We start from the raw sequence: 23,695 nt of genomic DNA on the forward strand, positions 1-23,695 counted from the left end.
CCACCGTTGCTTCTGCTGTTGCTGCCGAGGGCTGCGGCGGAGTTCAGCCTCTCTGGCTGTCTCGCTGGCTGGGGCCGGCTCTGCGCTTGTAGACGGGGGTTATGCTAACCCCTATGACTGTTTGTTTATCTTGCAGCCAGAACCGACCATTAAAAGCGGGCCCTCAGTCAAGAGCACAAAAACAGACGCTTGTCATGTTTCGAGGGCTGTAATTGTAGCTCTCGCGTGATGTTTTTATTTTCCCTCTGACCTCGCTGGATAAACTCAAGAAGCCACTTAACATCGGGCTTGGCTTGCCAGAGCCCCAGAAAGAGAATTAAGCAACACGCAGTCAAAGGAGACACATTTTTTCATCCCCTCCCTTTCTTTTTAATTCATAGCTGCGAGCACTTGCCGTTTGCTTTTGAGTTTACCCTCGTCTCCTAAATAAAAGACCGGGTACCTGTCGCTTGATTATAACTCCATGCACTCCATTTAAATCTTACGCATTATCACTGGCTCTGAGATCAAACACACTGCGAAACTTGTTGAATGATACCACACAGGCTGTAAATGCTTTGTTTACTATGGGAAACAGGCGTCTTTAAATTAGCCCCCTGCAGATTGCTATGTGCATAAAACAGTCTTGCCACACCGCTGAAGGGATTTGGACAAAACATAGCTTATAGTTAAACAGCATCCCGATACAAGTGAGCCCGTGCTGTCTCGCCTCCTTGAAATGTTGACAGGATCGAGCTCAGAGGTTCCAAACTTCACTTGTGGTTGTCATCAATTAAGCTGGAAATGCAGGGTACTCCGGGGCCACGATCTCTTCCCCTTCATGCCTCTCCCTTTATCTGTGTCTATGTCTGCTTTGCGTCATTATGTAATGTGCAATTACACTCACACAAAAGCAACAACCTTCCACGCCACTCCAGCTATCGGCCTCAGCGGTGAAGGAACGAAAAGAGAGACGGAAAGAATGACAAAGCGATTCAAGAGAAGGAGAAGGGAAAGAGGAAATTGACTTTGTTGCCGTTTCCCATGTGACAGGCGCAATTTTGAGCGAGGCCAGGGGAGTCTCCATATGGTGAGGTTAGAGGAATTTAGTGAGATTAAAGGTTAAGACAGGATAATTACTTCAATAAGACATCCAGAAATGTCCAATGTTGTTCTTACATCAACCTGCAATCTAGCGGATGATGAATTTATAACTGCGGATTACAGAAGAATAGGGGGAAAGACAAGCTAATGTTCCTGAGAAATGACTTGCTGACAGCTTATTACCACTAAATCACTCCAGATTTTGTTCAGAGTCAAAGCCTTAAGGATAAACTAGGCATGGACACAAAATCCAATTTTTTATATGCAGCCAACATTAAACAACTCCTCTGAATAAACAAGCAACTGGAACGTTGTCATATAGTCAATAAGAACAAGAAAAGAAAGGCTCCATCAGGATCCATATAAAAGACTGAACCTAAGTATTAGGAAATAAAAAGTAAAGGAATAACAAAAGTCTACTGCTATACTGTGAGAGGCTGCACTTGGGCACAGCAGTGCTTGGAGCTAAATGCTAACATTAACATGCTAAAACATTCTCGCAGTGACAATGATAACATGCTGATGTTAAGCAGGTCTAATGTTTATGTCAACCACCTTAGTTTAGGGTGTTAACACGCTAAAAGACGCACAGCTGAGGCTGATTAGAATGGCATTAGTTCTGTATGTGGTCATAAACCAAAGTATTGGACAAATCAAAATAAGTCACAAATCGATGTCACAATCAATTAATCACGAGGGGAACATCAAATCGAATTTCAAAGCAAATAGTTATTGAGTTAGTTATTGTATTTCCCCAAAAAACTAAACTATAACCTTGTGGTGGCCCCTGAGGAAAAAGTGGGAAAGACAGTCAAAGAGAGGCATGCACTGAAATGGGTATCGGTAACAGTTTGGGACAAACACACACACCACAAACCCCTCGGCTGAACTCAAAGTAATACAAAAAAAAAAAAACATCAACATGGAAACATCTCAACCATCACTGTGCCCTCAAAACACCTCAGACCCCTTTATGGGCTGTGATCCAGGATCATCAGTCAATCGCTCTTTTGCCACACAGGACGGACGGACAGACGGACAAACAGACAGATGGACAGACAGACAGACAGACAGACAGACAGACAGACAGACAGATGGACAGACAGACAGACAGACAGATGGACAGACAGACAGACAGACAGACAGACAGACAGACGGACAGACAGGGAGTGGTGTCCCCGCGGTGGTATAAACCATCAGCTGTCAAAGCCCAAGGGTAAATTGCTGTGGAGTAAATATACGCTTTGGCGTGGTGTAGGTCTTGCCAGCTCATTGTGGTGGGTGTATTGTGTATGTGGAGGAAGCCACAGTGGTACAGTGAGTCTCTGTATGTGTGGTTGTGTGTGTTTGTAAAGATGCGTGGCACGCCAATGGAAAAGTGAGAGGAATCCACATCTGTTAATATTCCTCTGCTCCACTTTGAAACATTCTCTGTGTTTGTTGTTCTGGATGTGAAAGGTAAACACAGGATTTGCAAAGTTTCCCTTCATGGACTTTGGGTTTTCAAAGTGTCTTCTCCGTCGTGGGCGCCAGGAGACCGGGGTAAAACACAGGAAAGGCCGCATTTGCCCTTCTGTGGCACCGAGTAAGTGACGCTCCTCGTTGGTGTCCCACACTGACCACATCTAGAGGAGTCCTCCCCAAAACCTCCACCCTCCGCTTTGCCGGATTAGACGTCCTGCCATCCCACCCAGTGACTGAACACTGCGGCCGTGGGGGGGAAGCTGGCGAAGGCGAGGTGGTTGTCTGAATGAGACCGCAAGTCGACTTGGCCGACTGCACCAGCCTCCTCGGTAGACCTTCGCTAAGGCTTCATTACAGACCTCGGAGCCAAGGGCTGGACCACACTGTGTGCATGTGAACGTGTGTGTGTGTGTGTGTGTGTGTGTGTGTAGATATAACTGTTTGCTTATGTGTGTATGTGTTTACTGGTGTCTATCTTAATCTCCCTCGCTCTCTCTCTCTCATGCACAAGCATCTGTGCCTTCACATTACGTGTTTAATGTGGACATGTGTGTCTCTGTATATGGTTTGTGCACGCTCCCCACAATTAAAGGCAAATTAAAAAAAAAAAAAAAAAAAAAAAAAAAAAGAAAGTCCCAAGATTGTTGAGTCCCCGCAACTAAAACAGACTTCACCCTTGTTCAGACGGACCCAAGGTTTCAAAAATAGATGAATTATCTTTAAATAACCACCAGCAGGAGATTGGCGAGTGTCTTTCATGGACCAGAAAAAGACTCAACTCTCTTCAGGCTTGAGTGAGTGGCAGTTTTGGGTTATGTTGTAGTTCAAGGAGCGTCATGACGCAGCACGCAACTTCTTCCCTCTCTATATAAAAACAAGAGACGTATAGAAGACTTCTGAGCTCAATACATTATTCAATGTAAAATACATACAAATACATGCACATACATACATGTGAAATGCATGCAAGTAGCAGGAAGTGACTATAACTTGTCAAGAATGACCTCCAAATGGGGGGTGAGCGCACGCGTGTGTGTGTGTGTGTGTGTGTGTGTGTGTGTGTGTGTGTGTGTGTGTGTGTGTGTGTGTGTGTGTGTGTGTGTGTGTGTGTGTGTGTGTGTGTGTGTCTAGCCTCCCAAGTACCATGGATGCCACACAGTGCTGTCACTCAGTGCAAATGAGTTGGCTGAGGAGCTCTGGTGGGTCAGAGAAGTCAGAGAAGCCTGTCCAAGCCTACACCCACACACACACACACACACACACACACACACACACACACACACACACACACACCGAATCTTTTCCTCTTTCCATGTCATCCCTCCCTCCAGAGATGTAAAGTACTGTATTTAAGTACAATTTTAAGACACTTGTACTCCTCTACAGTATGTTTCAGATGGAATTAGTGTACTTATATTTATATAACATCTATAATTACGTGTTACTTTTTCCAATTAAGACTTTACAAAGTTATAATCACCATTTGAAATATAATACATTGTTCTAAAGTACATTTAACGACCCAAAAGTACATAGAATAGGGAGAATTAGTTCTTCTGCAACCTGCTTCAACAATAGTCACCGTGACGCCACCCATTGGTTTTTGAGGCTTCAAAACTGCTGTTTGGCGTTTTTGGCAATCGCCATCTTGGCTTTTTGGCAATCGCCATCTTGGCTTTTTGCAACCAGAAATGACACGAGATGGTGTAGCTAAGTCCAAAGAATGAGGAACAAGACCTTCATTTAGGAGATCAAAATGGTTACAATTAACATTTATGCCGTCTCAGCTGTTGCCGTCTCTCTTTATACTCATACTCCATCTGCAATACATTTCCATGTGTAGTAGTAGGGCGGCTGTGGATCAGTGGGTTGAGGGTCCTACTGTCCACATGTGGAAGTGTCCTTGAGCAAAACACTGAACCCCAAGTTGCTCCCGGCGCTTTTCAGCAGCCCACTGCTCCTAATGCTAAGGATGGGTTGAATGCAGAGGTAAGATTCACCTGTATGAATATGACGATCGTAATTAATTAAGTTCTCATCATGTCTTCATTCTTTATTTTTTCCTCTCCTCCCATCCTCCCTCTCTTTCTCTCCATCAATTTCATCCCCAGCCCTGAATCCCTTTATCTATTATTTCCCCTCATCCCTCTGCCTTTCCTCATGCTTTGTCTCTCTTTGTCTCTCGGGGGAGACGTAATGGGATGATGGGTGGGCGGGCGGTCATCGGGAGTTTTTTGCAATGCAGCAGAGGCCCTCTCTCACCTCCCACCACCCTCCTGCAGCCATCCATCTCCATTAACACGCTGACAGGGAAGCAACAGTTCAGACCTACATGCCGGTATTGCAACAAAATCTAAAACCGAAAGTTGATTCACAAATAGACTCAAATGCACACAATGCTACACCCACACTTGTACTGGGATAATCTCCTCCTCCTCTGTCTCGATGTCACTCTCTTTGTCTCCTTCAATCTCTCTCTTTAGACAAACCCAGAAGCAATTTGTCCCTGCAAAGCCCGTCTAATAGCAGCCTGAAATCGATGTCTAAGAGGCAAAGGCCCCTCTTGCCTCAGAAAGCCTGCAGCCCAGCTCCTCAGCCGAGGCTTTAAATCACTAGATTATTGGTTTTATGAGAGTGACCCATGTGAAAATAATTGCTAATGTTCCAAGAGTAACCAGTGGAAAGGTGGGTAATGGGGCAATTTATAAATTCTGATTGTAATACATGGAAAGTATCCAGGCCATCTCCTCACTGTTATTTTATGGCTGCTCATAAAAGCAGGCCAAGCAGCACAACGGTTGCAGCGATTAAAATCAATACTGCCGTCGCAAACTCCGCTGTTGCTGCTCATTTGTCGTCTGAGGAGAGGGAAGCCTTCAGGACCAAGAGCAGCAAATCACATTGGAACAACTGTTGTATACCGAGAGACTACTCCAGTAGAGTCTACTAAAGAATCAAAACATTTTACAGAGATGCTCATGCCCCATATGGCTTGGCATGTGGTCACATTAGCGGCCATCTTAGTTCCTAGAATCCCTAGCAGGGACCCAAATCAGGCTGGGACCAAATTATATTCAGTCTAATCTGGATTGGTGGGATCCTGATGTGTGTAACACCTGATCTGATCAGAGGAGACTCAGTAAGAGCACTAATCATGTAGTCAGTCATATTAAAACACAAAAGGAAAAAATAGTTTTTTGAGGAGAGTTGCTACAGCTGTGATTTATGCTTCGGGCTGGCATCTTTGCCATAGCAACGGTTGCCTCGGCTCATGGGTACTGTAGTATTTTGAGCCGTCTACGATACCAACCAAACAGAAAATATACGACTTCTCCATAGAAAGGTCCAACTGATATCAAATTGTAGTTTTCTTTAGCTACATGTCCTGTTTTCTCCTTTGATAAAAAATAAAGCTGACACCAAAAGGGAGAAATGTTTTATATTTATTATTTCATAATTCCAATTTGAGCATTTATTTGTCAGTATACTATTAGTTCCCTGTGTACGTAGATGCAGACCTGATTTCCATACAGACGATCGAATCTTGCCATTACCGTTCTACCAGGCAGACAATTACACTGATAAACAGCCAGACAACACAAGAGCTTCACACTCTGAACAACAACCCACATTAGCCTTCCTGCTAAAGTCTCCTGCTATCTACAGCTTGTCCTGCACCACAGCTTGTAGAATGAGTCACTCACAAAGACATTATTCCTTTCAATAATAAAAAAAAAGATGAACTATACATTAAAACAAACATGTTGACATTATTTTTGACAGCAAAATTGGATGACTTAATGTGTTTTCAGTTGGACTTTATATATTTCTAACTGACGACCTTAAAACAACCCTAGAGAGTAACTGAATTATCCATGGACATTACGTTACCTTTCAAATAAAACAAATTACTCCTCACCCCTCCTGACTGTTTTTGTTGAACCACATCTGTCCGTCACCTCTGTGATCTGAGGTGAAGAGCAGCTCCTGAGCCGAGCGCGAGTCCTGCACACACACACACACACACACACACACACACACACACACACACACACTCACACTACCTGCTGTGTGGCTCTACAGCCAACCAGAGGGAGACTGAGCAGACAGTAAACGGAGGTCTCTGGCCTCGAGCCTAATGACACCTCACTCCTTCCCACTTTCAAGCTTCACCGCAGCTTTTTGGTCTGCTCTGCTCTGGTCCAGTCAGCAAGACACCACAAATAGCCCATTCCCTCTCTCCATGGCTCCCATAACCATACAGGCGTGCATGGGAGCCCGGTAATTTTCCACTACAGCTAGCAAGTGTGTGTTCGCGTGGGGCATATGTGTGTGTGTGTGTGTGTGTGTGTGTGTGTGTGTGTGTGTGTGTGTGTGGGGGGGGGGGGGGGCAGTATACCCTATATATTTATCTTATTAATATTGGTCCACATGTGTTGTGCATGTTTGTAAATAAACATCTGTCCTGCAAATAATTACAAGCAATTGAATTGGTTTTGTGTGTTGGTGTGTGTGTGTGTGTGTGTGTGTGTGTGTGTGTGTGTGTGTGTGTGTGTGTGTGTGTGTGTGTGTGTGTGTGTTTGTGTAGTCCAGATGGGTTCCAGTTGTTTAACCTCTATCCTGGTTGTGTGTACGCCCTAAGTGTGTGTGTGAATGTTTGAGACATGGACACACAGACAGCTTACCTCCCTCACCCTAAAAATCCTTTGTGTGTGTATCCGTTAGCAGGATTGTGTCTTCAATTAACACAAAGCTCGGTCGGCACACATACACACACACACACGCGCTGTCATCAGACATGCACACACACTTTGGTAATAGTAAGTTGTGTATACAGAACTGTCTCTATGTAGTAATAGTGTATGTGTCACACAGCTCCACCCTAAACAGACAATCTCCCAAAGTGCGCATCATGTCTCAAATACACACTCAGACATAAACTGTTCTGCATCTAAATGTACACGACGCGTTACTCTTTTATAAGACGTTTTTTTTAAAAACTGTAGGTTTCAACACACAACTTCCTCAGAAAACACACGCTTGATAGAGTCAAAAGGAGAAGTCGAAACAGGCCACAGATGCATTTGGTTCCAGTGTGGTTAATAAAAGCACTGGGGTAACGGTTTGAGGCAGCATCTAATTCAGTCCACATTCAGTTAGAGAGAAGCCACAGTGGCTGTGGGTGGTCCGTTCGGGGCTTGTCTGCACCGCCATTTTGTCCTATGATGTCACATGTTTAGATTTAAGGCTCAATTTGCTCTCCTTTCTCCGTGCTGCAGCGTCTAAATGTGCTCAGAAGTAAAGGAAAAGTGAAATGATGGGAGGGGAAGTCCAAATGTAAAAAATGTGTTGTTTTTTTCAGGAATTTAAAACAGATGAGCAGGCTGGCTTTTGGGATATAAATGTTTTTCCTGTAAGAATCCTTTTTCTGTTTCTACAAGACAAACAGAGAAACGTAAAGGCGCCTACAGCTCTTTCAGTGCATTGACCAAAAAAAAAAAAGTAATTTGATCCACCCCTGAGAAATGTAATAAGGCACGGAGATCTCAATCTAAGATCTCTCAGCCCCACTATTCCATCAAATGCATCAACGTGATTTCATATCTCCAATCCCAAACCTCTGTGAGCTCTTGATGAAGAGTAATCCATCTTGATCAGAAAAACAATATGATGAGCAATCTCTCTCACGCATCGATGTTGACAACTTAGCCGTGAGAGTGTCATGGCGGGTTTGTGGGCGAGCAGCGCAGCAAAAAAACAATGTGCTATCAATGCGTTCTATGAAGCACCGTTTGCAAAAAAAGACGGAAACCAATACATCTAAATCTCGCAGGTGTGTGCTTTATGTGCTGCACGAGCACGCATTCACACACACACACACACACACACACACACACACACACACACACACACACACACACACACACACACACACACACACACCTCCACTGCTCTATCTGACACATTTGAAATACAGTGTGTCATCTTGCACATCGATGCACCTTTACACACCCACAGACATGTGCATGCACACATTCACAAACACTCGCATGAACACACACTCAAACAGTTTCCATCCCACTTTTGTTCTTTGTCTTGGTTGCGGTGTATTATAGGTCACAGTTATGCAATTGTGTAGGGGTAGCCTATTTTCTCCAAACCGCTCTCTCACTTTTCTTTCTTTCTCACTATCTATCTGCTTTCTTTTTCTCTTTTAAAAAAATGTTTGAACGTTTTAGGTCAAAATTGACTCAAGCAGCAACAATTACTTGATTAATCAATTGAAAGAAAAATGATTGGCAACTAAATCTAATCCTGTTTAGATATTTTTTACAAGAAAATGTTACAAAAAGTCACCGTTTCAAGCTTCTTAGTCTTCGGAAAATTCTACAAAAGTAAAAAAAACAACAAAGCAACCACTTGCAAAATGTAAACTTGGGTTTGTTGTTTTAAGTCCAAAACAATCTTTTGGATTTATACTATTTATGCAATGAAAATGAATTGATAATGAAAATAACCGTCAGTTGCAGACCTACCTAACTCTGTTCATAATTCATCTTAAATATATTCATTCTTAACCCGTTATATTATCAACACTGTTTTTGGTGAATCTCTTGACTTGTCAGTACAAACAATCCAGACTCAGTAGATGTCAAAAGATTAATTGGTTGCTGTAAAAAACACATCATCATCATAACATACAGGTGTTGACGACTGCCCGTCATTCTGTGCTGCATGCATGATGTTCTGTAGCTTCTACTTGCAGACTCTGTCGTGTGGTCGACAGTGGCTTCCAACCACGTCAGCCAGACAAGAAGAGCACGTCTGCTGTCTGCACACATCAGTGACCACACGCAGCCATGCCTCCACACCCACACGCACACACACACACAATCACACAAAGGCGTTTCAGATATGAAAGATGTAAGTAGTGTGTGAACCCATTTGTATGTTTTTCTCTAAGCATGTGTGTCAGTGTGAAATTGTTCCGACACTCTGAAGTGAGACCAACTGCAGCGCTAAGCTGTGGGAAGATAAGACGAAACTCATCTGCTTCCCATCTGACTTATCGGCTCGATCACTTTAACAACTCTGACAGCGTTGAACATGCACCGATCAAAGATAGCGGATGAGTTCCGTTTAGGTCAAAATGGGGCAAAACATGCAGATGGTTGTAGAGTCGAGTAGGAAAGACAAATCATGATGACTGAGAGCAAGAGGGAAGAAATGTGTTGCTCTTTCCGCTCCATCTGGTCATAATGATTTAATTCATACAATCTTGAGAAAGTGAGTTTGTTTTGGAAGATTAAATATTAAAAGATACTTACTGTAAAGTATTTTTTGTGCTTGGTTGTCAGGTGATCCCAACATAATAAAAGCACACAAATTAACAGAAAAACAGTGCCATGTTTCTGTGAAGGTTTTGCTCATTATATTTGTGTGGGCGACGTCTGTTTGGGAAAGAAAAACAAGATTCTACTTTTCTCCCCATTTTTTAAACTAGTTCCAGTGACGTTCTCCTGATTAGTTCGGTTCGGTAGGGGGGAGTCAATTTGCATCCCGCTTCTTTTTTTTTATTGAGAAGAAAGAGGAAAAGAATCATAGTGAACAACCGCTCACCAGTTGCCATGGCAACCCACTATACCCAATAACCCGTGAAAAAAACCAAAACGTGTGTGCGCGCGGCTGTCATACACACAGGAGCCCTCTGTCGTCCATGGTTTGAGGGCAGACGCAAATCTTGTTTACAGCGCCGAGGCTCACTCATGCACACACACACATGCACAAACAAACTGCACGGAAACAATCTATCCACTTCACTACAAAAAAGAAAAAAAAAACAGCCTTCAAGCAGCTCAGTCGGCACATCCTGTGTAGATGTGAGCCACCAGAGAATACAGTAACCCACAACTGCATGTGGTGATACAGTTTCTACGTCAGATATCCGGATTGAAACAAGCTCTTTGACAATGAGAAACAAAAAGAAGCATTTAAAAACACTTCATTTAACTTGTGTTTAAAAGTTGTTATAAACTGCCGAGAAGAGGGTGTAAAGTGCAGTTTCCTCCTTAAAAACTATTCCGGTAGGTCTGTGTTTGAAGCGTAAAATGGGTTTTAGTGCAGCAGGATGAAGAGAGCTCTGGGTTTAGAGAGGCTGCTACTTGTGGCTTTTGGGTTTGTGGGCTTTTGTGTAAGATATAACGGTTCAGTTTCCCTGTCAGCATATTTAGACTGTGTAAGCCACTACTGGGGTTGTGTGACAAAAGACCTGCTGAGAACAAAAAATAAATGAGCCTTAAAAATAGTCATGGTGGTGTCTAGCTTTGCATTAGCATGAGTAAGACAAGATTTGATAAGATTGTATTTGATCACTCAACACATTTGTAACTTTAAAAAAACACATATATTTATATTTTTTGTTAGTTACATATTGCAATTAAAGTTGCAGTACTTCAACAATTTACCCTTTGACTTCTTATTAATAAAGCAGCCATTTGGTTTGAACACAATCAACAATACTCAATTCTAAACTTTATTTGGAACAAGATTAAAGATAGTAGAGGGTGGAGCTAAGCACAACTGTACGCTAAATAAGGCATTATTATGATAAGTTAACCTTCATGAACTGTAAAGACACTGTGAAAGTGTTATAATTGGAAGAAATGAGAATGAAGAGGAACAATCCGGATACACTTCTAGTCCGGTAAATACTGATGTTTATATCACCTCCTGAGCAGAGGTGGACTTTAGTTCCAGGAACTCGGAGGAGAGCAGTGGAAACAAAAACAGAACCTGTGACAAAACCTATATGTTATAGCTGGTTAAATTCCTACACTGGAAAAGGGTCTGATATGTTGAATACACTTCCTGTAAGTCGCTTTGGATAAAAGCGTCTGCTAAATGACTGTAATGTAATGTAATAAATACCAAATCAATCAACGACGTAAATGTGTTTAGATACACACATTACAGACAAGAGAATGTGGTACAATGCACAAAATGTGGTTTCACATTAACTTAACTGCTGTCTCTCTGAGCGTTATCACACTGAAGCCATCATTCGTTCCGCTGATCTCAGCTCAGCTCTTGTGACTGGCGTACCACATATCTTTAACAATGCAACTCTTTCACACCAAACCCACTACAAATTGCCGATCTCAGAAAAATTCCACCGCAGAACACAGCACAAGACAGAAACACACAACTGTATGTCACATGTGACAACTCACTCTGAAGTTGAAAACAGCTCTTTGCCGTCTTCTGTGGTTGATTCATGGAAACTTCCTCTGCAGCAAGTGGACATTAAAAGATCTGATTCATATCAGGGTTTCACGCTTTAGATCAAGCTTTAATATAAATGCTTCACATCCTTTAGCCGAGACATTACTACATCTGATGTGAAGTGAGAACTGAATGAATGTGGGCATTAAATGTGTGTCTCATGCTTCTTTTGGGTCATAGGGTTTGTGTTCTGAATGTAAACAACATGCCGTCATAAGGGATGAGGCCGATGCTGTAACCAGAGCCACAGGCCGAGGCTTCACTTTTGGGGAACTGTCATTAGAGACGCACTGATTGCAATTGCAAAAACTATAATTGACAGCATTGCTAGAAACTTTTTTCACCGCCGTCCCAAAATATAATTTCAGCCGTCCCGAAGTCAATGAAAACCATGAAAAATGTTAAATGTTACCGGCTGTGGCACATGAGGTAGAGCGCTTGACCCGCAACCACAAGGTCGGTGGTTCGAACCCCTCCACAGGCAACATGCCGAGGTGTCCTTGAGCGAGACACCTAACCCCAAAATTGCTCCCCGGGCGCTTCATTGCAGCCCACTGCTCCTCCAGGATGGGTCAAATGCAGAGAACTGAATTTCCCCATTGTGGGACTAATAAAGGCTTTATTATTATTATGTTATTATCATCATAGTGGTTGTTTGTAGAAAACACACAATTTTAATAAATAGGAAATAAATGATTGTTATATTGTTTAAGTATTTGCTTTGATTAAAACAATCCTGATATTAGTAGTTTTCATTATGTATTATAAATTGCTTAGAGCTTATTTATTCAAGTTTCTCGCCAAGAACTACATTTTACACAATCACATTTGAGCACATCATTATAGCATATATATAAATTAGCTTCCCAATACCGAGTCGAGCTTGAACGCACATCACAAGTCAACGGAACCTCTGTTAGCTGTTTAGCTACGTGCTGTCGATGGGAACTTTCATGCGACTGTGTCACTTGTGAGGAAATATGACCGGCAATAATTCCAGATTATGTTCCGTCACTGCATCGAAATTGTCCACGTCCGCTTCGTCGCGATGCATCTTAGAATCGAGACGTTGAATTATTCATCCGGAGGTGCTCGGTGAATTAAATCGAGATGTATTCACTCTATCTAGCAAGCCACAAAATAAACTATTTTGCTGTGACTTAATCGTAAGGAGCAGACACAAGGAATGCCGAAATAACTACATCACGATGCTGATTTGTTAGTTCTCTCGCAAGACCACAATGCTCACGTCTACTACTCGTGTGCAAAATTTGGTGGGAATTTAGCAGTAGAAGTGTGATGTCAGGCACTCTAAAGGCCTTAACACACCGGGGGCAGGAACGTTTTAGAGTTTGAATGTAGGTTCAAGCTGAAAGTAGGAATCATTACATAAAAGTTCAAACGTGTGCAATTGCATTCAATTCCGAACGTTCCCTCCATTCATTTGAATGCGTTTGCTCTAATAATGTTTCCAGCATTCACAACCAATAAGCTGACGGTAGTGTAGTCGTGTGGCCCATGATGATATCCCTACTGATTAGAAAGGCACAGGCAGTAGAGGGCGTACTATATACAGCCCCCGGTATGGACTAGAACTGCCAACAAAATCCGCAAATTAAAATGTAAAGCTGGTCTAAGCACCACCTTGATGAAATCCCATATTAAGCCGAGCAGGGAGTCGATGTGCACTGGAGGGAATGAGAGTGAAGCCGTGCAAACAGGGAGTTCTGCCTCCTATCTCATCCCCCTTCCCTCTCTTTCTCCACTATCATTACCTTGTCTGTCACTCCCCCACGCAATTTCCTCCCATTTCTCTCCCTGATGTGCCCTCCCTCCTCCCCCCCTTTTTTTTTTTTTTTTTTGCTGGTTATCTTTATAACCTTTCCTTACTCACTATCTATCTCCTTCCCTTCGCCTCACTTAACCTCTCCTTCTCCCCCCCAATTTTTCTTTCCCCTCCACCCATTCCTCTTTCTCCCCCTCCCTCCTTCCCTCAGGTTGTTTCCTCCTCTCCCTCCCTCTCTCTCTCTCTATCTGTAGGTGCCACATCTGGCAGCTTTCAGCTGCAGACTAGGCCTGACTGGATGGGAGAGAGAGAGAGAGAGAGTGAGATAATCGGGCTAATCCCTCCGTCATCCCAGAGGCTATCACGCTACTCTATAACCCCCTAATCCCTCTAATTCCCTCACACTCCGCAGTCATCCTCGCTGTCAGACACATTGGGATCCTCATCGCCAGGCAAGAGCTGCAGGCGCTGCCGTATGTGTGTGTGTGTGTGTGTGTGTGTGTGTGTGTGTGTGTGTGTGTGTGTGTGTGTGTGTGTGTGTGTGTGTGTGTGTGTGTCTCAGTTGCTTCCTTTTAATCAGTGAGGGATGTCTGTGGCCTTGCAGCCAGACTGACCTGACCTCGGCTTTGAGGAACTTTGGCAAATGGATAAACAAACCATCTCCATGGAAAATGAGGAATACATCCAGAAGATAAACACTCTGTCTTTGTGCTTTTGATGCCTCCAATTAAAGTGCTGTATGACAATGTTACCACCCCCTCCTCTTTTCTCCGTCTCTTTCTTTTCTTTGAGGGCGGCTACAGATGCGAAGGAGTGCAGCAACAAAGAGCTGAATATCTGCACAGTACGATCAATAAACATATTCTACATGCAGATCTGCTGGAGATACAGGGAGGGATTTGAGAAGGCAATAAGCTTCAAAAGTGCACCTTGGACCGCCAACAGTTGATCACATCATCACAGATATATTGATCGCTGTATCAAAGGAACCCGGGCAGCACGGGAGGCGGCCCTTTATCTGAGCAGAGCTGTGATAATTCAGCTCTTGTTATCCGGTGTGAGGAAGCAGCTACACAACCACGCAGGACAACCACGGATGCTCCAGTTGTGTTTATCAGCCGCATCACTGACTGTGCCCTTTGAACTCTGTGGAAAGCAGTCCCACAAGGAGGAGCTGCAGGGTGGGCGAGAGGGGTTAGCAGGTTATTTTCTCCTGGATGCTCTCACCAGGGGCGACTGTGTGTGTGTGGTGTGTGTGTGTGTGTTGTGTGTGTGTGTGTGTGTGTGTGTGTGTGTGTGTGTGTGTGTGTGTGTGTGTGTGTGTGTGTGTTTTATTGATTGGTGCTTCTATTTAACAGCATGTTGTTTATCATTGCTCTCTGCTCTGTGGGCGCCAGCAGATTGCCTTATTGGAATTTGGCCATGTGCCTATGAATATCAATCTGTCTGTATAGCTATCCATCCATACATATGGGCCGAGCCATATGGACGTATAAGACGCAGAAATGTAGCGAAAATTCTCGCGCTTGAATTGATGATCAAAAAAGCCAATCATTTTTTTTTCCTGATCGACTAACTAATCCGAGTCAAGCAATGTCATGCATTGACGGTATACTAGAGGAAATGTCTATCTATCTATCTATCTATCTATCTATCTATCTATCTATCTATCTATCTATCTATCTATCTATCTATCTATCTATCTATCTATCTATCTATCCGTCCGTCCATCTATCCATCTATCTATCTATCTATCTATCTATCTATCTATCTATCTTTCCATCCATCTGTCTATGCTCCCATCTAGCCATCCTCTATTCGCAGGAAAGATGTGAAGACGAAGAGTTCACAAGTTGAATGCCTCGCCTCTTACATCCTCCTTTCTTATTCAGTGTCACCAGTGAAATGTGGCGACTGATGACACTTCCACCCACTCGCTAACGACTCTGTGGGGCCGTGGCAGTGATGTGAGCGCTGGCATTGTGGCTAATGCAAGATATTGAGCAGGGCTCCTGCAACAGAGACAGCTCATCAAGCTGGGGAGCCAGCCAAGTGGAGTGTGACAAATCTCCATTTACCATCGGCGCACGGGGGCAAGGGTAAAATTAGAAACTCCGCCGCTTCTAACTCCCCGCTGCTAATTCCATTTCGTGCAAATTAATAAGTGTTTTTGTCCTCCTCCCTTCGCTCCACCCCCGCCCCTCGTTCTCTCGCGCTCGCACTCCCTCCCTCATCTGCTCTCCTTGACGAATTGCATTATCTCAAGGAAAAAAAAAAAGAAGCTCATACACTAGTAATGAGACATTGTTAGGCAAATCCCAAGTCAGTTCCAGCATTGTTTATGGAATAAATGCCTGATTATCAGCTTGAGAAGTGTGTCTGCGTGTGTGCGAGATAGAAAAAACACACACACACACACACACACACACACACACACACACACACACACACACACTGCACTGCTGTTGGCTGCAGGGCAAGATACAACTTGTTTTATGCTGTTGTTGTTCTTTTGTCATCATCATTACCGTTTCCTATTTGACAAGAAAACACTCCTGATAATTTGGCAATTCATTATAAGAAATGACCCACTGTGAACTGAAGCGAGGCGTGGAATGTAGCAGCGTGTTAATGGTTCTTTTGTAAATAGATGTATTTTTCTGTAAAAACGGATGCCAATTTACATATTTTGCTCACTGAGAATCTTTTTCATGAGGCTGATATGTTCTCAAATATGGCAACCTGAAGATAAGCTTTGAAAGTCAAATTAACACTGTCATATTCAAAAGTATTTAATTGCTTGATCGCTGAGAAAGTGACTTTTTATACTGTAGCTACATTCACATTTTTTTTGTACTGTTGATGGTACTGTATGGTTTTGCAGATGAACAACAGAGAGCCAAGTAGAACTGGAACAATCAAGTTCTGTTCCAGAAGTATGATTTATAATAAAACTATGGCGTCCTAGCGGTTAGTGATTAAGACGGATACTACACATGTCCTCCGGTCGTTGCATGTCATACCCTCCTCTCACTCACCATGTTTTCCTGTCTGCATCTAAAACAGTCAGTTTATAAAGGAAGGCAAAATACAAAACTAAAAATATCTCAACTTGTCTAGTCTAGTCAAGAAAAAAGGATGGAAAATCAAGGTTAGGTAACATATTTGATTACAGAGCCCTTTAATGAACAAAGATTACCCATAAATTTGAAATCATAGAAGGTTAAGTCAAATGGCCTTGGCTACTTCAGAAATGGCTGTAATTACTGTTATCAAAAGATCCGAAAGAGCTAAACAGTGTAAAAGAAAAAAGGTAATGTGAGGTGTTCATGTTCATCTATGTCTCCTAACATTGTAACAACTTAATTGGGAGCTGTAGTATTATAGGTTTTTGTATGTAGAATATATATAAAGAAATGCTCAATGAGAAATTGCAGTGAGTTACAGAAGCTAGTGTCGTTAGCTACTCAGCCATTACATTTGGTTGTTTGACAGCTTTTCCGTTTCAGTTCAGTGTTCGGCTGCCCTTCCTTACCTGCTAGCTTTTCTCATGTTGAATGCTCAACATTGAAAGACGAGACTCAGGAATAACAAATAAAATCTTCAGACATAACTAATGATCAATCATCACGGCCTAAGCGCCCACTCAGATCTGGGGAGTGCCTGGAGATTTACAGTGGTGCTTGAACCCATCTCCCCGATAAGCCAGCGATTAGCAGGCTGTAGTGGAAAGAAAAACATGCCGGATCAATAGAGCGCCAGAGAGAATCAATGGGCTGCTCCATAGTGGGTCTCTATGGCTGCTGCCTCCCATCAGGCTCCTTTATAGCTTTGTTACCCCACCATCGAGTATCGTCATAAAACATGCATTTCTGCGCTGTCACAGAAAGTGATGTGTTAATGCTGGGCCGCAAATGAATTTCACCGCGATGTGGTTCTGTCTCATTACACTGTTTCATACGTCGAGTGAAGAAAAGGTTATTCCTGATGGAATATAAATCGGCAGGCTGAGAGACTTATGTCGGGTTCACCTTGGATGTGAAAGCGCCACGCTATGTCAACTGTCACGAGAGGAGGAAGCCTGGCTGTTCAAACCAGAAGCGCATACAGTAACTCAACAAAGGTCAACAAGACCTCTTTCTTTGTCTCTGTCTCTGTGTGTGTGTGTGTGTGTGTGTGTGTGTGTGTGTGTGTGTGTGTGTGTGTGTGTGTGTGTGTGTGTGTATATGTGTGTGTGTGTGTGTGTGTGTATATATACATATACATACATTTATCAACCACAATCAAAAACAGCAATGACACTATGTCTAACAAGTGGATTTCATTTGGGGGGTATACAATATATAATGTTTATATGGAAACAGGTAGAAACATGTTTCTGGCACCCGGAAAAATCAGTGTCTAATAATCACTCACCTTTTGGCTCTGATTTGGTCTCCACCAACTCCTGAGAAATTTTTATAACTGCTTTTCATTTTCTCTAACCACTAGTCCGTAACTTTATCAGAATATGTTATTGGTCCCATATTGCAACTAAGGAATGATTTCATTTACAATTGTCTTTTATTTTTAGATTAAGTGTTTAGCCAGTAAAATGTCTTTTTTGGTTGTTTTTTTAAATCAGTTTTCCAGAGGACGTCCAGAGTACTGTAGTTGGTTTGTAATAAATTCGACCAGGACTGCCAGGTCAGAGGACGCTTTGCGGCGACAGTGGCCCCTTACGTTAAGTGTTCTTTTCAGATGTCTTCCACTTATGGGAAAATCATGCCTATTGCCAAGCACTGATTTAATGTCTATTGTATATTTGACGCCAATCTCAAAATATTATTTTTCTCTCTATGTACCTTCCAAATCAGACAATGTTTGACATTTTTACCTAAAGATTGTCTTAAACAAGTAATAGATAATCAAAATTGTCCACTACGTCAACGTCCATTATTCAAAACAGACTTAGGGGTCAGAGTCAGGGATCTTCCTTTCCCCGGAGGTGAAGAAACCTATTATGGGATTTAAATGTAACCCCTGGCTCCAGGACAGGTGTCAGCTGACAGCAGAGCTGATCACCTGACTAGAGAGATACCAGTCTGCAGGTGCCTCAATAATTCAACAGGAGTTCTATTCGCAATCACAATATCAGTGCTCGCTGAGCCGTTTGTAGACCATCCCTCAGGCCTCAATAGTTATTAAAGACAGAAATTATATATTCATAACACAGGATATTGCTGCTTGTTTATTTATAGCTTGCTTCCATTTTTCTGTGGTATTTTGTCAGTTGACTTCCAAGCTATCTACCTTGCTTTGCCTCGGGACATATATACCTCTCCCTCCTCAGCCCCCCACCCCCCCGCCCCAAAAAACGGGGGGGGAAAAACCTCAGGAATAGCTAAATTGAAAGTGCGCTTTTTCCATTATTTTCAGGCTCGACCACGGCCGAGCTATTTCCTTGTTTGCTTGTGCCCAGACTTTGCAATGAGGATGTCTCTTTCTTTCACGGCCGTACGGACAGCTTATTTGGTTCAGCTGCTGTCAAGGGACTGCAGAGGAGGCTCGAGAGAGCGTGGGTCTAACATCGTTCGCTGTAGTCAGGACAAGATGAGATAATCACACTCAGATGTTTGTTTGTTTTTGCGCGTGTGTGTTTGTGTGTGAGTGTTTGTGTGCGTTCATGCAAGCAACAACGACTTCATGTTTCCCTTTATGCTTCTTAAATGAAAATATGTAAAATATTTTTTACATATTTTCTTATATTTACAAATAAGATTTGACATATAATATATGAAAAATGAATACAAATAAAGGAACACAGTCATGTTGTTTCCAAAACAAGTTGTTTCATTTGGTAATCAAATTGACTTTGCATCTCTGTACTTTGTCCTTTCCTTAGCCTCTGTTTACCCGACTCTACGGTCGTCCTGCTGGACAGTCTATCATCCCAAAATGTCGCCACCATTGAGCTGTGGCAGTAAGATCCGTGCAAGCCAACAACCAGAATCCCAGATGAGCCAAAGCTCACTTTTCGCACATTTAACAGAACCCACCACATCACAGATATTCTATCTCCTCTCCTTTTCCAAAAAGCTGTTGTCACAGCACATTTGCTCCCACTTAGCACTCAACACACACAACCAGACAGTGAAATCCTTGTTGTTCAGAGTGATTAACAGGAGGGGAAGAAAAAAACACTTCCTAAAAAAAATGGCTGCCTTCCAAAACACATTTGTCTTCATTTGTCAAAGGTGAGCCACTCTGTTCTGCTGTGCAGGATAGTTTGACTCCAAAAGCAGAGAGTTGGCTCAGTATTGACGAGTCAATCAGCAAAGGTCAGCAGGTTTAGGGGGAGTGGGACACCTGAGCGGGACTTAATCTCCTTCGTCCTTTAAGTGAAGGATTTTTGGATGAATAAGCAGGTGCTGGAAAGCTATTACCGACCTCCCTCCCTGGTTTGTCATCAGCCAAGGGCAGAAGGGCCTGGAGGAAAGCCAATTGCATCTACGAACACACTCACTCATATTTGCGACGGAGCCAGAAGTTGGCACCTGCCATTTGGACTCTCTGATAGGCATCTAATGTAACCTCCCTCTGCTCCTTTACCTCTCCTCTCCTATTCACTCCCTCTCCCCCAGAGACATGAACAAATCAAAGTAATGGGTGTACAGCTGCAGCCTGTGTCCTCTGCTGGGTAGCTGACATAATTGCACCCTCCCCAACCCAACCTCTGCTGCTTAATGGAGACAGTGTGCACATCTGACATCTGGGTAAGTGCACCAATTCCCTAAGTGACATGACAGTGTTTACGACTCCACGGCCTCGAGAGTGTTGGAAGTTTCCAAATTTGTAGTCAATTGAACAGTAGTTTACAGATGATTGCACCATGTCCAGTTATATCTTTGAGATGTTTGGATTTAGGAGGCAAGGCAAAGGGTTTGAATGCTCTGAAAGAAGGTTACAGGTTAGGGGGAGTCCACATTGTAGAAAGTTGTGGACTTTACAAATGACTATAAATCAATTACAGAGATGTTGGATGTGAAATAACAGGTCCGGATGAGATTCAACAACATTTAAAATGAGGAACATGGAGGAAAAGATGAAGGATGACGTGCATTTGTTTAAACCAGAATGTTCCAAGTGAAATGTGACAGCAGGAGTGATCTCATTAAGTGTCTCCAACACGGCTGCCAGTGGCAAAAAGTTAATAAAAACACGGGTTCAACTCTGTACGACTGAAGTGCTTACTTCATCTGCTAGACAAATAGGTTACACACACACACGCACACGCACACACACACACGCACACACGCACACACACACACACACACACACACACACACACACACACACACACACACACACACACACACACACACACACACACACACACACACACACACACGTTTTCTTGGCTGTAACAGATGTGGAGGTCAGGCGAGCCAGGGTCACAATGAGAGTCTGCAGAGAGGGTTTGTTTTCCACTTGTCAGTCTAACAATGGTGATGTCAGTTCCTCCCTAGCGGATACTTAACTAATAAAAGTCCCAAGAATAACAGTAACAGATCGCACCATGGAAGACCAAACATCAGGACAAAGAAGCATTTCATCATCCTGGCAATCAACCTTTAAGAATCTAATTTAGCTGATGTTGTTATAGTGCTGAATTAAAATCCTAAATCCTCAAATTTCCTGCAGCGTAATGTTGATCATTTGAGTTTTAACTTAACGTTAACTTTGCTCTTAAGCACAACAAAAAAATCATCCACACCTGTAGTTGTTGTGAGATTTCAATCCTTAGCAAGTGATGGACTGTCTGACTGAGTGACAGACTGACACAACCACAAGCATAGCCCAAAAAAAGACGATACATTTTCATATTTCAGATTTTGTATTCAAAGCAATATAGACTAGATATCAGAGATTGAATTATGACTGGTTTGACTTCCTGTATAAGCTGCTTACAACACCAGCTGTAAGCAGCTTATACATAATTTCTACTACAAATGCCAATATTTCTTACTAAAAGTATTTAAATAAAAAGAGAATAATTTATTTCCAATTTATTTGAATTACGTGTTTTTCTACAAATAACCACCATGGATGACAATAACAAAGTAAAAAGATAACATTAAGAGTTTCTGACTGTTTACATTGTCTTCGGGATGGTTGAAAGTATGTCATGCAGTTGCTACACCAGTTCTCTCCCACTTCAGAAGCATTTATATTGATATTTTAGGTCAAATTTGTATATCGTGATGTATACCATTATCGTCATTGCTTTAAAATTATACCGTGATAAAATTTTTAGGCCCAACCGACCAGATTTTCTGCCAAGTTTTTGTAGAGATGTCGTTCTCTTCTACTTCTTGCCTACTTCTTTAAAGCAAATGTCACCTTCTGACACTCAACACCTCAGAGCAAACACGGCTCTCCCATTAGCCTCCTATGGACCAAACACTCTTAGGATAAGAAGGAGAAAATGCTGAATGACTAAGAAATGTTGCCAAAGCAATATCAATAATTAGGAAGAGGAGGTGCCAGAGGAGAATGAACCTCGAGCTCGGCTCCTTCTGGCAAGCAATTAAGATTGAGGCAGACAAATCACTGTGTCAGAGGTTTGAGTGAAGACGGGGCCAAACGCACAGCTGACGGTGTTATGGCTTTCAAGCCGAGCGCGTTTTAATGCGCTGACAGAATAGTTTTGTCAGCCACTTCTGTTTGTTTTACAGATTTAGCCGTTTAGTATCACTTAGCCTACTCCACTGGCAGATGTTTGTGATTAGGAGGTAAAATTTATGTGGAACGTTGTGTTACAAAACATCAGCAGTCAGGAGCCAGGAAATTGGGTGGAGAAAATGGATCTCTAAAAAGAGCTTTTGTCTATAAGTTCCTTCTGTAAACTGTCACTTCAAATTATATTTCTTTGGAAGGGATGTTTAAGATTTCTAATATTTCTAAGTCTCCTAATATCCCCAAGTGTTCTCTTAAATGTTATTTTTGTGGTATTTAGCAGCATTAGCAATTAGATAAAACGGAGTTTGCAATATATGAAGGTAGATTTTCATCAAATTTCTGATGTTGTGGTGGTCTAACTTCATGTTGAAGTTATTACAGATACACCGATTGTAATTTTCTTGGCTGATTACAATTTCCAATTTCTTTTGAAGTCTGACCTTCTGATTGCAATTTTTTCCTATTCAAATTTCCTTTCTTAGAGCTATAATTAACAGCAAGGCTCCTGACTACCTTTTTTTAACCACCGTCTCAAATAATAATTTTACTGTCCTGAAGTCAGAACCGTCAAAACTAATAATATTTTGAATATTTTACTTTGCCTGTCACTTTACTTTGTGAACTTTTACCTCATTTAGAGAGTAGGCTTTTTTGAAGTGGGTTTGTACGTTGACCCCGTAATCTTCAAGGTAAAAATACGGTTCCATTCATAGGAAAGGACTGTCTGACGGCAAAATATCGCAGCTGTTGACGGGAGCAGGAGAAGAACCTATTTTAGCAACCTGAAAAAGGTCTAGTTAGGTCTAATAGTTCTCTTTAACGCCACCAGACTCCATTCACAAAAAAATGTAGTTCTACCTCGCAGGACAAAGGAGTTACTGGTCTACTGCTGCATCAATCGGTTAGTTTGTTTACGTTATTGTGTGTTTTGGATCGAACCTTACTTGAGGTCGACAGCCGAACATCGCTTAGCTTCTGTGTTGCTACTCCTGTCTGCTTCTTCAAAATGGGGTAAGGTCAATTAATACATGGCATTTGGTCCCAGCATAGCTACAACTCACAGATTAAATCAGAAATAACTCTGCAAATAATAAAAGAATGACCAGAGTGCAGCACTTGTATCACTCTGGTCCTTATTTTATGACAAACAGGACGAATACAAATGCTTAGCATGTTTTTCTGCAAGCAGGTTGCTCCTTTCTTTCTTTCTTTCTTTCTTTCTTTCTTTCTTTCTTTCTTTCTTTCTTTCTTTCTTTCTTTCTTTCTTTCAACAAATAAATTGTGTTGGAGGTTTGTTCGGGGTTGTCTCTGGAAAAGGAATTGAGCTGACCTTCTCTGGTGGTCTTTCTTACGGCTGTT

This window comes from Anoplopoma fimbria, chromosome 2 (assembly GCF_027596085.1).
Source record: "Anoplopoma fimbria isolate UVic2021 breed Golden Eagle Sablefish chromosome 2, Afim_UVic_2022, whole genome shotgun sequence".
NCBI lineage: Eukaryota > Metazoa > Chordata > Actinopteri > Perciformes > Anoplopomatidae > Anoplopoma > Anoplopoma fimbria.